The sequence below is a fragment of the Sus scrofa genome, chromosome 5, assembly GCF_054392235.1.
Source record: "Sus scrofa isolate SSC_HxYL_T2T_F1_AM1 chromosome 5, Sscrofa_HxYL_maternal_Yorkshire_Landrace_v2.0, whole genome shotgun sequence".
In the NCBI taxonomy this organism is placed as follows: Eukaryota; Metazoa; Chordata; class Mammalia; order Artiodactyla; family Suidae; genus Sus; species Sus scrofa.
In genome coordinates, this window is record NC_139387.1 from 21685425 (window position 1) to 21701254 (window position 15830).

Sequence of the window (15830 nt, forward strand, 5' to 3'; positions counted from 1 at the left end):
TGCTGAAGGTGACATGCTCAGCAAGAGGTGGACAGGAGACCAGAAGTCCTGTTTCTCTGATTCCTATACCTGTGCCCAGGTATCCCTCTCCCTAAAGACATGGCTGCATGACATGTATATGAAGGTGGCCGGGTGCCATACACTGTTTATGGAAATATATGTGATGGCTTTATCTGAGCATATCCATGTATGAGAGCGAGAAAAAAATCGCGTATCCCTGTGTGCAAAGTTGCAGTTTATTAAGAGGCACAGGGCAACAGCTCACCCATGTTTTACCTTTCTCACCAAACTCTCTGTGTGTTTATGGTTCTGGGCTCCATATACCTAATTTCAGGGCTCTCTCTTCCTTCCAAGTGTCCTGTTGGTACCTTCTCACCGGGGGTATGTCGATAGCCCAGTTCTTCACGGCAGCGCTCAGAACAGGCACACCTGGAGGAAACGATCCGAACCCCTTCTTCTTTTTTTTCCCCTGTACATCCTGCGCAGCATACCTTTTCAAAATAACTGATCTACAAGTGTAGAACTAAGGGAAGCATAGCCGTGTGAACTGAGGTGTGTGTTTGTCTCCGCAGATGCAAATGTGCAACTCTTGGGTGTCCATAGCCTTGTCTAGGTAAGCACCATGCAAATGTACGTGCAACTGGAGCCTCGGTAATTTCATTAATCGGATAGGTATTTATTCACAAATTCTCTATTTTATGGCTGCATGAGGTTCATGTTTATGCACGGTCCAATGAGAAGAACCCTGGGTGGGAGTCGGACTGCCGGAATTCTTGTCAGAGCTCTCTGCTCCTAGTTGCCTTAAACAAATCACTTCCCCAGCGAGAGGCCTCCACTTCCTCATCCATGTAATGGGGGGAAATAATCAGAGTTTCAGCCGCATCTCCAGACGGGGCGCTTAGTGGGGAAAAAGTAGGAGATGCCTGCGTGCACGGGATTCTTTTCCACTGTGGAAAAAATTTAAACAGAATTGTAGAGAGAATAAGAAAAGCAAATACTCATGTACCCATCGCCTCATTTGACCCATGATCAACCCATGGCCAATCTAGTTTCATCTAGATTGACCCCAACACTACCTCGTATACTTTGAAGCCAATCCCAGACGTCACATCATTTCTTCTGTGAGCAATTCAATGAATATCTCTAAAAGATAAAGCCTTTTTTTTTTTTTTTTTTTTTTTGTCTTTTTAGGGCCACACCCACAGCATGCAGAGGTTCCCAGGCTAGGGGCCGAATCACAGTTGCAGCTGCCAGCGTACACCACAGCCACAGCAATGCGGGATCCGAGCCATATCTGCGACCTACACCACAGCTCATGGCAACGCCGGATCCATAACTCACTAAGCAAGGCCAGGGATCGAACCTGCGTCCTCATGGATACTAATTAGGTTCGTTAACCACTAAGCCACAACGGGATCTCCAAGACATTTTTATATAACTACAATATAATTATCATACCTACCTAAAATCTTCAGCATTTCAATAATACTTAAAAATTTTCAGGACATGTTTTAGCTTTTAAAGCATGACAATGTTCTTGAACAGGCAGAGCAGCTGACTTCCCTGTGCCTCATGCTCAGGGTTGATGAGGGTCAGTAAGGGAAAATGAGGAGAATGGGGAGGGAAGGATGACATTTCCTTTTTAAATTTCCCTCTTAAAATCCCAGTTTGCCTCCAGAAACTCACCTCTACTCAGGAGGTCCATTAAAAATGGGCCGAAGTGTTCCCGCTGTGGTATAGGGCTTGTCTCTGTGGAGGCACCTGTTCGATTCCCGGTCCTGTACAGAGGGTTAAGGTTCTGGTGCTGCTGCAGCTGTGGCATGGGTTACAGCTCTGGCTCAAGTTCTATCCCTGGCCTGGGTGCTTTCATGTGCCACAGGGGTGGCCGAAAAAGGAAAAAAAATAAAAATAAAAACGGGCTGAGAGGGAACCCTGGAGGTCTATATGTGCCTGGAAGTTGCTGCAGATTTCACCTTGGAAGAAAATAGTTGTTAAGCCAGAGGGAATCTGAGTAGAGAGCCTGCCCAACCATTCTCCAGCATCAGATTTCACCTTTGGCTTGCCAGGCATTTGAGAGATGTCTGAAGTCTCATTGCAGTTACAGATCTCCAAAGGCGTGCAGACACATGTAACAACATCCTCATACAGAAACCCAGAAGGAGATGTGCACGGAGGCATAGACAAATCCACCCATTCACACACAGATCATGAACACACGCAAACACTCAGAGACAGATGCAAACTCATGTGGGAAAACACAGATACAAACCCATTTGTGAATATCCAGGGATACAAAAACAGGCAAGTCCCTGGGACAAAAATATAAAAAGCCAAATACAGATGCCCAGAGGCGTGCAAACACACATTGGGCCATTTTTACTCATGACCAGTTAACAAGGCCAAGCCCCCATTCTGGCAGCTCCTTCTCTCTCATCTTATCAAATGTTGGCCAAAGCTACAATCTGAGTCACATTCATGCAAATAGACACCTAACAGAAGTCACCCCAAGGTCTTCCCACTGCTCTTGGATGCACAAGTTTTCTATCTCTCAGTCCTCTCCCAGAAAGACAAGACTAAGGGTAGTGTGGCATGGTGTGTGTGTTTGTGTGTTCATATGAACACATGTTTTGTTGTCCTGACAAGCCAGCTCAGTGAGAAGGGAAAGGATGCTGGCCACATACAGACTGCAAGTCATCTCAAGCTGATAAGGGAACATTGCTTTGCCTTTACTGTGTTACAGCAGTAGGTTAGACTGATTTGTCACTGAATTGACTGATTCAAGTGGGTGTTTTGGCATCTTATAGACATGACCTGAGTGTGCTTTCTCTGGGCCTGAGTGAGGCTATCAGTTGTCTGGGGTTTGATTTTTTTTTTTTTTTCAGTGAACTTACCAATCAATTCAAAGAATAATGGTGATGGAACTGAGTGGACTAGGTAGCTGACTAGGCCTCCCATGGCCATAGAGTGATTCTGAGTCACAAACAATGGACAGGCTCTGACAGTTTAAAAACAAAATCCATCAATTAAGCAGAGGTAAACCAGTGGGGCTATTTGGCACTGCGTTCACCAAAACCAGTCAACTGACTAAAATGTTCTCACTGCAACCAATTTTTGCAAGATGCACCAGCAGCATGGGAGAGTCAGGGAACCCAAATATGTTTGCACTGAAAGCTGGATCTCCATAGGCATTTAGAAGAGGAAAGGGCTGTTTCGTGGCTGTACATTGCAAGAATGAAGTGGTGATACAAGGCTGTGTGTGTGATCACATGAGCACGTGCATCTGGAGCTATGTCTGCTTACAACTAACATCACTGGCAAGAAAGTAAAAATTGTGGAGCGTAACCAGGGCTTTCCTTTCACATATTATCACAGAACATTAGGTGTTGAAGGGACCTGAGAACTCGTGTGGAAACTGAGGCTTAGAGAGTTTTAAATGACTTGTCCAGAGTTCCCATTGTGGTTCAGCAGTAACAAACCTGACTAGTATCCATGATAACTTGGGCTCAATCCCTGGCCTCGATCAATGGGTTAAGGATCCGGCGTTGCTGTGAGCAGTGGTGTAGGTCACAGATGAGGCTGGAATCCCACATTGCTGTGACTGTGGTGTGACTGGCGGCTACAGCTCAGACGTGACCCCTAGCCCGGGAACTTCCACGTGCCATGGGTGTGGTCCTAAAAGACCAAAAAAAGAAAAAGACTTGTCCAAGGTCACACATCAGGGGGAAAGGCCGAGACATATTTAGATACCGTGTTAGTATGCTGGGGCTGTCATGACAAAGTACAACAGACTAGGTGGCTGAAACAACAGACATTTATTTTTTTCACAGTTCTGGAGGCTCGATGTCTAAGATCAAGGTGTTGGCAGCGTTGATTTCTTTAGAGGCCTTTCTCCATTGCTGGTAGATGGTCTTTTGCACATAGATCTGGCTTCACATGGTCTTTCTGTGTCTGTGTGTATCTCCTCTTCTTAGGACACCAGTCATGTTGGATGAGCATCCACCACCACGTCCTCATTTTACCCGAATTACCTCTTTAAAGACCCTCTATCGGAGTTCCCCTCGTGGCACAGTGGTTTACAGATCCGACTAGGAACTATGAGGTTGCAGGTTCGATGCCTGGCCTTGCTCAGTGGGTTAAGGATCCGTCATTGCTGTGGCCTGTGGTGTAGGTCGCACATGTGGCTTGGATCCCGAGTTGCTGTGGCTGTGGTGTATGTCAGTGGCTAAAGCTCTGATTAGACCCCATAGACCTCCATATGCCGCAGGAGCGGCCCAAGAAATGGCAAAAAGACAAAATAAAATAAAGACCCTCTATCTAAACACAGTCACATTCTCCAGCCCCTGAGGGTTAAGATGTCAACACATGAGCTCTGGGGAACAAAATTCAGCCTAAAACAGACACAAAAGCTCTGGCCCCCCCAGTCCAGTGCTATTGTCCCCACGTCAAATGGAGAAGTAATCTGGTAGATTTTCGTTGTTGCTAAATTGGTTCAATTTTGTTTTGTTTCTTGGAGATGGGGTCAACGTGAGATTTTATTTCATTTTAATTTTTATTTATTTTTTTAAGGTTTTTATTTCTCCTATGACAGTTGATTTACATGGGTCTATCAATTCAACATGAGATTTTAAAATGTTTTCTGGAAGATTTTGAAGCCAAATTTACGGTTACCAAAACAGAAACACGAGGTGACAGATGGACTGGGAGGTTGGGATTGGCATATACGCGCTACTACATCCAAATCAATCGGTAACAAGAACCTGCTACCTAGCTTGGGGAAATCTATTCACTACTCTGTGATGGCCTATATGGGGAAAGAATCTGAAGAAGAATGGATCTACATGTGTTTGTATGACTGATTCAGTTTGCTGTACACCTGAAACTAACACAACATTGTAAGTCGCCTATGCTCCTATAAAATTTAAAATTTATTTTTAAAAAATGTTTTGTAGGAGTTCCCACTGTGGCTCACCAGGTTAAGAACTTGACATAGTGTCTTTGAGGATGTGGGTTCCATCCGTGGCCTCTCTCAGTGGGTTGAGAATCTGGCCTTCCGTGGTGTAGGTCACAGACGCAGCTCAGATCTGGTATTGCTGTGACTGTGCTAGGCTGACAGCTGCAGCTCCAAATCGACCCCTGGCCTGGGAGTTTCCATATTCTGCAGGTATGGCTGTAAACAATTAAAAAAAAAAAAAATGGGAGTTCCGTCGTGGGGCAGTGGAAATGAATCTGACTAGGAACCATGAGGTTGCAGGTTCGATCCCTGGCCTGGCTCAGTGGGTTAGGGATCCAGCCTTGCCGAAAGCTGTGGTGTAGGTCAAAGACCCGGCTCCGATCTGGCATTGCTGTGGCTCTGACGTAGGCTGGTGGCTACAGCTCTGATTAGACCCCTAGCCTGGGAACCTCCATGTGCTGTGGATGTGGCCCTAAAAAGACCAAAAAAACCCCAAAACCAAAAACAAAACCCAATGTTATCTGGAGTCAGGGCCCTGTGGGAAACTGAGTGAGCACTGCCTGAGGAACCTGGGATTAGACCATCAAATACTGGGAAAGGAAGTTTCTAAGCAGACTCTTTGGACAGTAAGGAAGCCTGGAGATTAACTTGACCGTCTCAGGGGGAGGGACTTACCTGGTGTATTCGGAGAACACAGGTGTCTGACAACTTTCATGGCTGGCAAATTCTTTCTATGTATAATCAGCATTCCTCATGCTAAGCTTGAGCCTCTCCCCTTACCTCCAGCTTCACAAATGGATCAGAAGAGGGTTTCTTTTTTTCCCTTGAAGCTTGAGGAAGGCTTGATAACATATTAAGGAAAACTTTCTATTCAAGACAGCCTCCGGAGTTCCTGTCATGGCTCAGTGGTAACAGACCCGACCAGTATCCATGAGAACTCGGGTTCGATCTCTGGCCTCACTCAGTGGGTTAAAGATCCAGCGTTGCCATGAGTTGTGGTGTAGACCGGCTGCTGTAGCTCCGATTCAGCCCCTAGCCTGGGAATTTCCATATGCTACAGGAACAACCTTAAAAAACTAAACCAAAACAAAAAAGTTAGCCTCTTTCTCTCATCTGTGGCTGGAGGTAGGATGTCAGAGGCAAAAAAAAAAAAAAGGTGTGCTTACCTGAGATCTTCAGCCCCTCTCCAGGTCTTGGCCAGTTTTAGGGAGTGGATTGAAGTGAGGTGACCTGTAATGCAGCACAGAAATAGCGTCTTCCCTGGTTTAATAGAGAGGCCCTCTCATTTCACAGAAATCACAGGTGGGCCCCAGGAGGATCATGGAGCATAGTGTGGCTGTGACAAGGCCTGTACCCAAAAGCAGGCACTGCCAGGCATGATCATTTACCATGATCGTTGGTACCTATGTTCTCTGCCATGGAAAGCAAGCTGGGTTTTGGAGGAAGCAGTTCCACAAGTGTCCGGCTGAAATGCAAAGACAGCCAGATTGCTAAGTGAATGCCTGGGTCCTGGTCTCTGTCTGAGCATGCCTGGGTCCTGGTCTCTGTCTGAGCCTCAGTTTCCCCTCCTTTACGAAGAAGTGATTAGGTTATCACTAAGATTCCCCCCAGCTCTGAGACTCTAAGCAAAAACCAGAGGATGCTGGGGGGCAGGGAAGGAATACTCTTTGTAGCAAATCAAATGATGGACTATGTGTCTCTGTGAACCAAACCAGGCACAGAAAACTCTCCATCTTCATTCCAGAGTTGGTGGGGGTTGGAGGAGCAGGGGTGTTCGCTGGGGTGTCTCCTCATCTGACAACTCAACCCTTCCCACGGGGCCCCTGCAGGCACACCATGGGGAACGCTCTCCCTTAAGGACTCTGCTCCTGGGGGTGGCGGCGGGGAGAGTGTCTGCAGGAGGCCAGCGGCCAGGTAAAAATAGAGAAGTCAGCCCAGTCTCTGCTTAGCTTCAAATATCAGAATAAAGGGATCCAAATTTATAGCTTTCATCTGAAGTGAATGGATAATGAGATGCAGGATCAGCCTTATGCAGTGATGCACTTTAAAGCCCCTGGGAAGGCTCTGTTTTCCCCCTCCCCAATTATCCTGCCACTGAAATGCCTCGAGTCCACCATTAGAGCACATGGTGTTAAGCGCAGTCCTCTGCACATAACATCTTTTAAAACACAAAAGCACCGCTGGGATGCTTTATCAAACCAGGAGAGAACCAGAAAAGCAGTGCTTAGGGGGGCTGCTCAGGGAGAGGAGGGGCTCTGAAGATTAATCTCTAGATACTTCTCAGTTCCGTGTTAGCCGAGCCACATGAGATAGCCAGACGCTGCCTGGGGAAGCGGGAACTCACAGACTCCCCTCGGAACCAGGTGCCCGAACTCTGGGTGTATTTTCAGCCTTGGGAAAGGGCTGGACTCGTGGTGGTGAGGCTGGTCATTATGCTGAAAAATCACAGGGGCTGCCAGTAAAGCTGAATTCAGGGAGCTGAAAATACTGAGTGCACATGCCCTGGATCAGCTGGTGTAGACAGAAGTGCCTCACAGAGCGGCCCTGCTATATCTGGAGGACGAGAAACTATTTCAGAAATTTTTTTTGTTTGTTTCCATGGTTATCTGTTGTTCATTTAACCCAGGAGGCATGATTTGGAACTGCTAAAGCCTAGCAGATGGGGAAACGCACAGCCAGGGTTCAAACCTGGCTAAGCGACCTTGGGCAGGTGACTTAACCTTTCTGAGATTACATTTCTCATCAAATCCTGTATAAAGCACCTGGCATATAGTGATGCCCTATAAATGGAAGTGATTAGAGTTAGGAGTATTGAGGGGGCTTCTGGACACTACCCATGAATTGGAACTGAGTCATGGAATGAAGGATCACCATGATCTGAACAAATCGGAGGCCCAGACCCTGATAATTCATGCATAATCCTCTCACCTGAATGGAGTCCAGTCTTTTCCCAACTTAATTTGACCTCGCAAGAACTGACTGGTGAGAGGAGTTCCCCCTGGGGCTCAGCAGGTTAAGAACCTGACATAGTGCCTATGAAGATGCAGGTTTAATTCCTGGCCTCATTCAGTAGGTTAATGATCTGGTGTTGCCACAAGCTGTGACATGGGTTGTAGGTGTCGCCTGGATCCAGCATGGCTGTGGCTGTGGCATAGGCCAGCAGCCGCAGCTCTGATTTAACTCCTGGCCCAGGAACGTCCATATGCTGTAAGTGTGGCTGTGAAAAAAAAAAAAAAAAAAGAAGAAGGACTAGTGATAAAAGACGGCCTTCCTCACAGATAGGATGAGTGGCTGCCTTCATGACATGGTTTAAGAAAACTCTTTTTTTTTTTTTTTTTTCCCCTGGCTTTTTAGGGCCACACCTGCGGCATATGGACGCTCCCAGGCTAGGGGTCCAATCAGAACTGTAGCTGCCAGCCTATGCCATGCCCAGAGCAATGCCAGATCTAAGCCACATCTGTGACCTATATCACAGCTCATGGCAATGCTGGATCCTTAACCCACTGAGCAAGACCAGGGATCGAACCCGCAACCTCATGTTTACTGGTCGGATTCGTTTCCGCTGTGCCATGACAGGAACTCCGGGTTGGGCAAATGGAAAGGCCAGAGGCATACAGGGGAAAGTGGAGGCCACAGAAAGACGTGAGAACAATAGAAAGAGGAAAAGACATCAAATGGGCTATGGGACCTGCCAAGAATGTCAATGATGCCACCCACGGTTTAGAGAGGTAAGAAGTAGAATCGATTATAACTTTTCCAGGTCACCTTGATATTGACTTGACTTGGCTCTTGTACCCCCCAGCCCAGACTGGCTTCTTTCCAGGAGCACTTGCGTACTTGGGCAGAGAGGTGAAGCGCTGGCCTTAGCATTTGGGTTGTCTGAGTAGCAACAGCCAAGATCTCAATGACAGGCCAAGCAGGGGTGTCTCTAACCAAGATAATCACCACAGAAGCTTCATTCTCCACCCTGGGTTGGGGTCAAGGCAGGAGGGACTATGCAGTGTGCTCTGCAGACCACAGCGACACCAGGCCACCTTTCAGTTAGTCCAAGAGTCCACCCAGAATTTGTCCTTCAAACACATGTGTCTGGTTTGCGTTTTTAATTATACTCTCTGGGAAGATAGGAATTTATATTTGAAAGTACAAAGAAACGAATGTTTTTATTTTATTTTTTATTTTATTTTATTTTTGCTTTCGAGGGCCACACCCGTGGCATATGGAGGTTCCCAGGCTAGGGGTCTGTTTGGAGCTACAGCTGCCAGCCTGTGTCACAGCCACAGCAAGCCCTCCTCTGAGCCGTGTCTGCGACCTACACCACAGCTCACAGCAACGCCAGATCCTTAACCCACTGAGCAAGGCCAGGAATCAAACCCGCAACCTCATGGTTCCTAGTTGGATTCGTTTCTGCTGCACCACGACAGGAACTCCAGAAATGAATATCTTTAAAAGTATAGCCATTGTCACGGTTATTCACTCAGGAAAAATAAGTATATGAATATGTATGTACAGATACATTTACACACACACACACACGCACGCGCGCGCGCGCATATACCTATGCCTTCTTTCTTTCCTTCCTTCCTGCCTCCTTTTCTTTCCATTGTCAAAAGAGGCTAATAGATCTGTGGGGCCTGGCATCTCCCAGGTCTGGCCTGAACAATCTGAAGGCCATGGCTGTAGCTGTCACATGCGCAGGACGGGCCACCCTTCTTAGACTTGATTCAGATGTTTTGGCATCGGGGCATCCCAAGATCTCTTTCGAACCTGGTCAGCTTCTAAACCCTGTGCAGGCAGTTTCCGCCCCCAAAGAGCAATCAGAGAAGTAAGAATTCGGTGCCGCCCACATTATCCGAAATATCCTTATGATGTCGAAGAAACAATATTAATACCCACAACTCTCTGGGCTTCCGCTGCTTCCCTCCCTCGCCTTTCCTCCTCCTAATTATGGAGAAACTTCCCTAATGGGAGTGGGAAAAGCTGGGAATGGGAGAGGAGAATTGGAACTGGGGGGGACCGTGTTGAGCAGGTGAAAACACGGTGGGGGGGGTGTTCTGTAAACGCTCCATCTCTGAGAGGGTGACTTTGTGGATGGGAGGGGGAGAAGGAGCTGAAGGGTGGTAATTAGCTTCTGATTGTTTCCCCTGGGTGTTGTGAGAATTCCTTAGGAGACACTTGTAAAAAAGCAGAGGGAAGACAGTAAATACACATCTAATGATATGCTAAATAAATTATTATTGTTATTATTATGACTATTATTATAGCAATTGCAACTTGCTCCTTGCTTCCAAGTTTCCACTAGAGATGAGAATTGGTCCCCTTATAGCCAGGCTTCCACGGCTGCCAAGATGCCCCCCCAGACGCCCCCCCACCCACCCTCAGGAATTAGTGGAGTAATTGGGCAGTGGAGACCAGGCTTCTGTTAACAGCCACTTGCCTGGTTTCTGCAGGAGAGCAGATAAGGAGCTCGGCAGAGGCAGAAGCGTGCAACGCCTCTGCCTGATGCCTGTGCTCTTGAAGGAAAGAAGGAGAAGAGCTATGCCAGGAATGGCAGGGCTTATACCTGGGGAGGAATTTCCTGACTCCCAGGCAAGGGGACTGGGGGAAGGCAGAGGCAGACAGCTGGGACTGGGTCACAGAAAGAAAAGGTAAATACATATACAGATTAGGGACACCCAACCCAGAGCTTCCCGGGTCCATATAATCCCGGTGACCGTCAACACGGTGTTCGTGCATTTGCTGGGGAGAGAGTGGATTGTTTGTATCAGCTTCTCAAAAGGGTCTGGGACCCCGAAACAGCTAAGAGTCATTCCAGCCCAAGTAAAGGAATCCAAACTCTCCAGGCTCAACAGTGCTTGGCCAGCATCTCTTCATTTCCTGCCTTTTGGCCAAAGACAACTGTTACGTGAACCCGCAGGTCCTGAGGTTTACAGCGAACTGCCCCCACCTCCTGGCCAGCGCCCAGGCACCTGCCCAAGTCCTGTTTAGGCAAATGTATGTAAATACCAGCCCCTTAGCTCCCTCTCTGCGTGTCCTTAGGAAAAGCATTCTCCATCCCAGTTGGGAAGTTGGGCAGGGGGGACTGGGTGTCTGAGGAGGAAACTATCAAAGACTGAGGCCCTAGAAATGAGATTCCAGGTTTACCTTCACCTCCTCTCCGGACCTCAGTCCCTCACCCAGACACCGGGCAGATTGCCTCTATGGGTCCTTAGGGAAAAAAGGAACCAAATTTGTGAGGGTTCAAGTCTTGATGGGAGAAGGGAAAGTAAACCCTTTCCTGCAGACCTGGATCCTCACTAGACGGGGAAATGCTGAACCTGCCTATCACACTTCATTCACTGTTTATAACCACCTGTCCCCAGACTCCCAGAAGGAACTATTCTACAGGGACCAAAACAGGGGGAAGGATGACAAGAAATAACTGTGTGAAATGACCTGATTAGGGGGCATTACTGGATCAGAAAATTGATGAGATTTTTAAAGTTTAAAAAAAAAAATCTTTTCTAGGAGTTCCCTGGTGGCTCACTGGGTTAAGGGTCCAGCATTATCAACTGCTGTGGCATGGGTTTGATCCTTGGCCTGGGAACTTCTGCATGCAGAGGGCTGAACAAAAAAAAAAAATTTTTTTTCCCTAAACATGAATTCTGATCAGTTTGGTAGCATCCCCAGAACAGGGCTCAGGCACAGAGGCCTTTCTTTAGCCAGGCTGGCTGCCTCCGCTGATTTATGTTTGTTTCATCTGTGTATTTCTTAATGGATCAAGTGGTGCTTCCTCTTTGAGCCCCTCAGGCCCACAGGCAACTTCATCCCATCCCAGGGCTCCGCTCTGGTTTAGTTTTCCTATCCTTGGGAGTCTGGGGAGCCTGGAGACTGAGGGTGGGGACTTGAGCCTGCTTTGCCCCCTCCCCCATTTCCTGGCTCCATCCTCTAACCCCCCACCTCTGGGCTCAGGCTACTCTCCTACCAGAGCTGACTGCAGCCACCAGCCACGCGATCCCCCTGCCCAGCTCCAGCCTGGGTACTCAGATGCCTGCTAGCCTGGGCAGGCCATGAAGAGTGAGGCTCCCTCTGCCAAAAGCTTTTGCATTGATTGCCATTCAGTTTCCTGCAACAAGTATGTATTGGGCAACTCCTCTGTGCCAGGCAGCAGATAGAGTCCCTGCCCTGGCACTCCAATCCAGAGAGCAGAGTTGTATGGGGGCTGGCGTTTGGCTTTTAACCCCAGCCGAGGGGTCTCTACTCCCTTTCCCGCATCCCAGAGATCCTGGAAGCCCAGCTGGCCTCTGAAACTAAGAGCAGAGAAACTCTTGGCAAAATGTTCAGCAAAGATGCCTGTGACTCCCTGGTTAAAAAAAAAAAAAGAAAAAGAAAAAAAGAAATGGGGTTGAGGGTGTCTCTCTCTCCCCCTGCAATGTCCGCCCCCCCCCAGGGGGGGGGGTAGCTGATGGCTGGAGACAGTTGTGGAGCCTGGACTCAGTGGCGCCTGGAAGGGGGCTAGCAGGACAGCCAGTTGATGGGAGTGGGAGGAGTGCGGGATAGAGGTTCAGGTTCACATTCTTGCTCATTAAGGTCCAATTCTCCCCTAAAAGCCCAAGGCAGGGCATTTAGGGAGCTGGAGGGGGCTTCCAGGAAACCCCAATTTGGGAAACAACAGAGAGGAAGTGGCCCAGTTGCAGAATTAGACCCTCGAAGCCCGGGCCTCCGAGAAGAGAAGGAGGGGTTCTCCCCAAACTCCCATCAGAATAGGCCCCAAACTGGAAAATTCACCCCTGAATCCACCAGACTTTCTGGGGGCACAGGAAGCCCAGGCGAAAACAAGCTTTGTAGGGTCACGTTACCCCGATTTCCTGGCCCTGTTACCAGAGAGCAGAGGTGGCGAAAGTGCCCCCCTCTTCCTGCCCTGTCCCTCCTATGTTTCTTCACCCCTAAAGCTCACCCTTTGAGATCCCAAGATTAGGGTTCAAGAGAAATTGCACCAGGCGTGGGATAGGCCAGAGCTGACTTGTGGTGTCCTAAACGCCACACTGAAGGCCCTTTAAGGTCTGCCCTCTCCCTCGGTGGAGGGTGGAGAGTGTATCTGGGTTCTCAGACTTTCACTGCCTCCCCTTCCTTAAGCTGCAGCCTCTCACAAAACCGGTTCTGCCTTCTGCGGTCCCCACGTTTTTCACCTCTTTCCCCCTTAACTATCTGTTCCCGGTCCCCATCTCCTACCTTCTGCCTCCTCTCCCGGGAGGCTTCCTAGGCTCTGTTCACCCCTTGGTAACTCCAGCCCTCCGTGAAGCAAAGAACTCTGGTTTCCTAGATGGCCAGATACAGCCTCTGAGGTGGCCCTCTGAAAACATTTCCGTGAACAAGTCTCTCCCAGCCCCTGCATATAAATATGCCTGAACAGAGACAGACTGGCCTAAGCCCCAGGACACACACATCATGAGATAATTACACCCTTATATACATACAGATATCCCTACAGAGTTATACGCACAAGGGTCTATAACTCTAGCAAGATAGCAGCATGTACATATAGGACTATAATTACTTATGTCTATTTTTATAACTATGTCATTATAAATAGATATGCCTATATATAGTGATAATAATATAGAAACAACTCCATAGCCATATAGGGCGCTAAGTGAATGCTCTAACTACTCTATATCACAATCAATAAGTATATATCTCCTGATACATAATTTCCACGATATGCATTTATCTATATAGCTGCTCAGAGCTATAAATCTGTCAGGATATCAAATGTCCATAAAGCTGGATGGCTATAAGAGAGTCATATATTTTCCCATATATAAATCTGCTCCTATAACTATTGTATATGCACAAATACAATGGAAATAATTATATTTCCCTCCAGCATAAATCTGTACATACAACCGCAGCACATTTAGATATGGTTAGAGATAGAGCAATATTTTCTAGACATCAGTCTGTCAATAGAGCCACCAGTGCCTCCAAACAGAGAGAGTTATAGTGGGAGTTATAAATAAACTCTCCAGATGTGAAGGGATCTGCAGAACTAGATATAAACAGGGCTCTAGCCAACCTTTCTTCCTCTCCTTCTTTGTAAGATATTCCTGATGAGAGCACGGGTCACAAATGACAAGAAGAAGAGGTGCCTGGGCCCTGCTATTTTCCACCCAAAGAGGGCTGGAGGTCGCTGAAGTTTGGGAAACCAGGCAGGAGTTGGTGGGGGGCGGCCCAGAAGCCCCTTCCGTGTCAGTCTCCTGGTGGCGGCTGAGAGCTCGGGCAAGGGGAGAGGCCTAGGGGAGAAAAAATGAAGCAGAAGCTGGCTTGAGTCATTGTCCCTCGTCGTAGGCCCCAAATCCTCGCACCAGGGAAGCCCCCGGCCCGCCGGGCATCGGAGCCGCCGAGAGAGCAGAAAGGGCGCGGCGGCTGCTGGGGAGAAGGGGACCGCAGGCCGGGCCCGGGAGGCTGAAACCGAGCGAGGTCGCCAGCCGATGCCCAGCCCGCCCGGCGCAGAGCCCTATCGCCCTGGGCAGCTGCCTCGTCGGCGGCAGCCTGGAACCCAAACGCGGGCCCTCTCCGCGCGCCCCGCGCTCAGCGCTTGGACCGCTGCTCTTTTTATTGTTATTTTGCCCGATTGGTTGTCGCAGTATTCTCCACCCGAGGAGCGAGGACGCCCAGGGGTCTCCTTTGAATCTCTGTATGTGTACCCGCCTTCAAGAAGTGACTCGCCCCGGAAAGTGTCTGTCTCCGACTCTTTTTAGACCAGATGTGTCACCGGCTGTTAAAAAAGAATCCATGCCTCTGAAAAGGTTTACGACTTAACATTTTTAAAAGTTCTCACGGCCATTTGTGCTGATCATTGTCTTTTCTTTCTCTTTTAAAAAGTTGGCTAATTTGTGTTTTTATATTTCCTCTTTGATTTTTTTTTGGGGGGGGGAAATACAATTATTTTTAAAGGGAGGGGATTTCGTTAGAGCCGGAAACTGTAGGGCAGCTTCCTCCCCCGCGAGAGCGTCCGACGCTCTACATCTCTGACTCCATCCTCCCCCAAATACATAAATTAATACGGTTATCAGAAAATTGTACCTGGATAGAATGAGGCGGACGTGGAAAGATCCAGGACGGTGCTCTTCTCTTCCTTTACAGAAATGCGCTGCGCTCCAAGCCCGGGAAGGAAAATTCAAGGCGCCCCAACCCCTCCCTTCTCTCTCTCTCTCTCTCTCTCGCTCTCTCTCCTCTTTTTTAAAGACCTCAGGAAGGCAACCTTCCCAGGGCTACCAGAGCCCCGGCCTTGCTCCCCGCTTTCGGGCGCGCGGCCATAAATGTTTTTCTGCTTCGATCTCTGCCCGGCGGCTGGTCCTCTCCGGCACCTCTGCCGCTTGCCGGGCCTGGATCCCCGACTGTGGTCATCGCCTCATCCCTTTCTGCCCCTGGGCCTGACCCTGCACCCTTGGCCTGCCTCCTCCTTCAAACAGGGCCACCAAAGAGACCCCAAAGCCACTAACCGTTCCCCTGCGTGGGGTTCCTCCCCTGATCGCACAAAGCAAAAGCTGAGAAAGACAAGCAGGACAGAGCGGCCTCCCGGCTCTCCCTCTCCTCCTCTGGCCGGAGGACCTCATCGGAGAGGGGGTTCCCAAACCCAGCCCCTCAAGGGCAGAGGAAGAAGCTAACTTCCTTTCCTGTCTTTCCTCAGTTGCTGTGATCATGACTCCTTCCCCTGTGCCCTTCTCAAAATAGCCCCTCTTGCATTTTATTGTTATTCTGCTAGGGAGGGACTGTTAACTACTGTTTTTATTGTTATTTATTATTTATTGTTATTATGATTGTTGTTAGAGATTTGTTTACCGGTTTAGGGGACAGCAGCCAGGCCCAGAGGGAGGCCTGCTTGTCACACGTGTGCGAG

General features: G+C 48.6%; 1 long non-coding RNA gene across 3 annotated transcripts; it reads right to left on the reverse strand.

The window, feature by feature from the left end:
• Positions 1-3793: 3793 nt before the first annotated feature.
• Positions 3794-15488, reverse strand: LOC102159203 (uncharacterized). Of its 3 annotated transcripts, none has more exons than XR_014803270.1 (3): positions 15014-15488; positions 9365-14220; positions 3794-4092 (listed from the first exon to the last, which is right to left on the reverse strand). It is a non-coding gene; the product is annotated as an uncharacterized LOC102159203 (long non-coding RNA). The 3 variants fall into 3 exon arrangements; XR_014803269.1 differs by having other exon boundaries at positions 3794-5226; XR_303394.4 differs by lacking the exon at positions 3794-4092 and having other exon boundaries at positions 9109-14220.
• Positions 15489-15830: the final 342 nt, after the last annotated feature.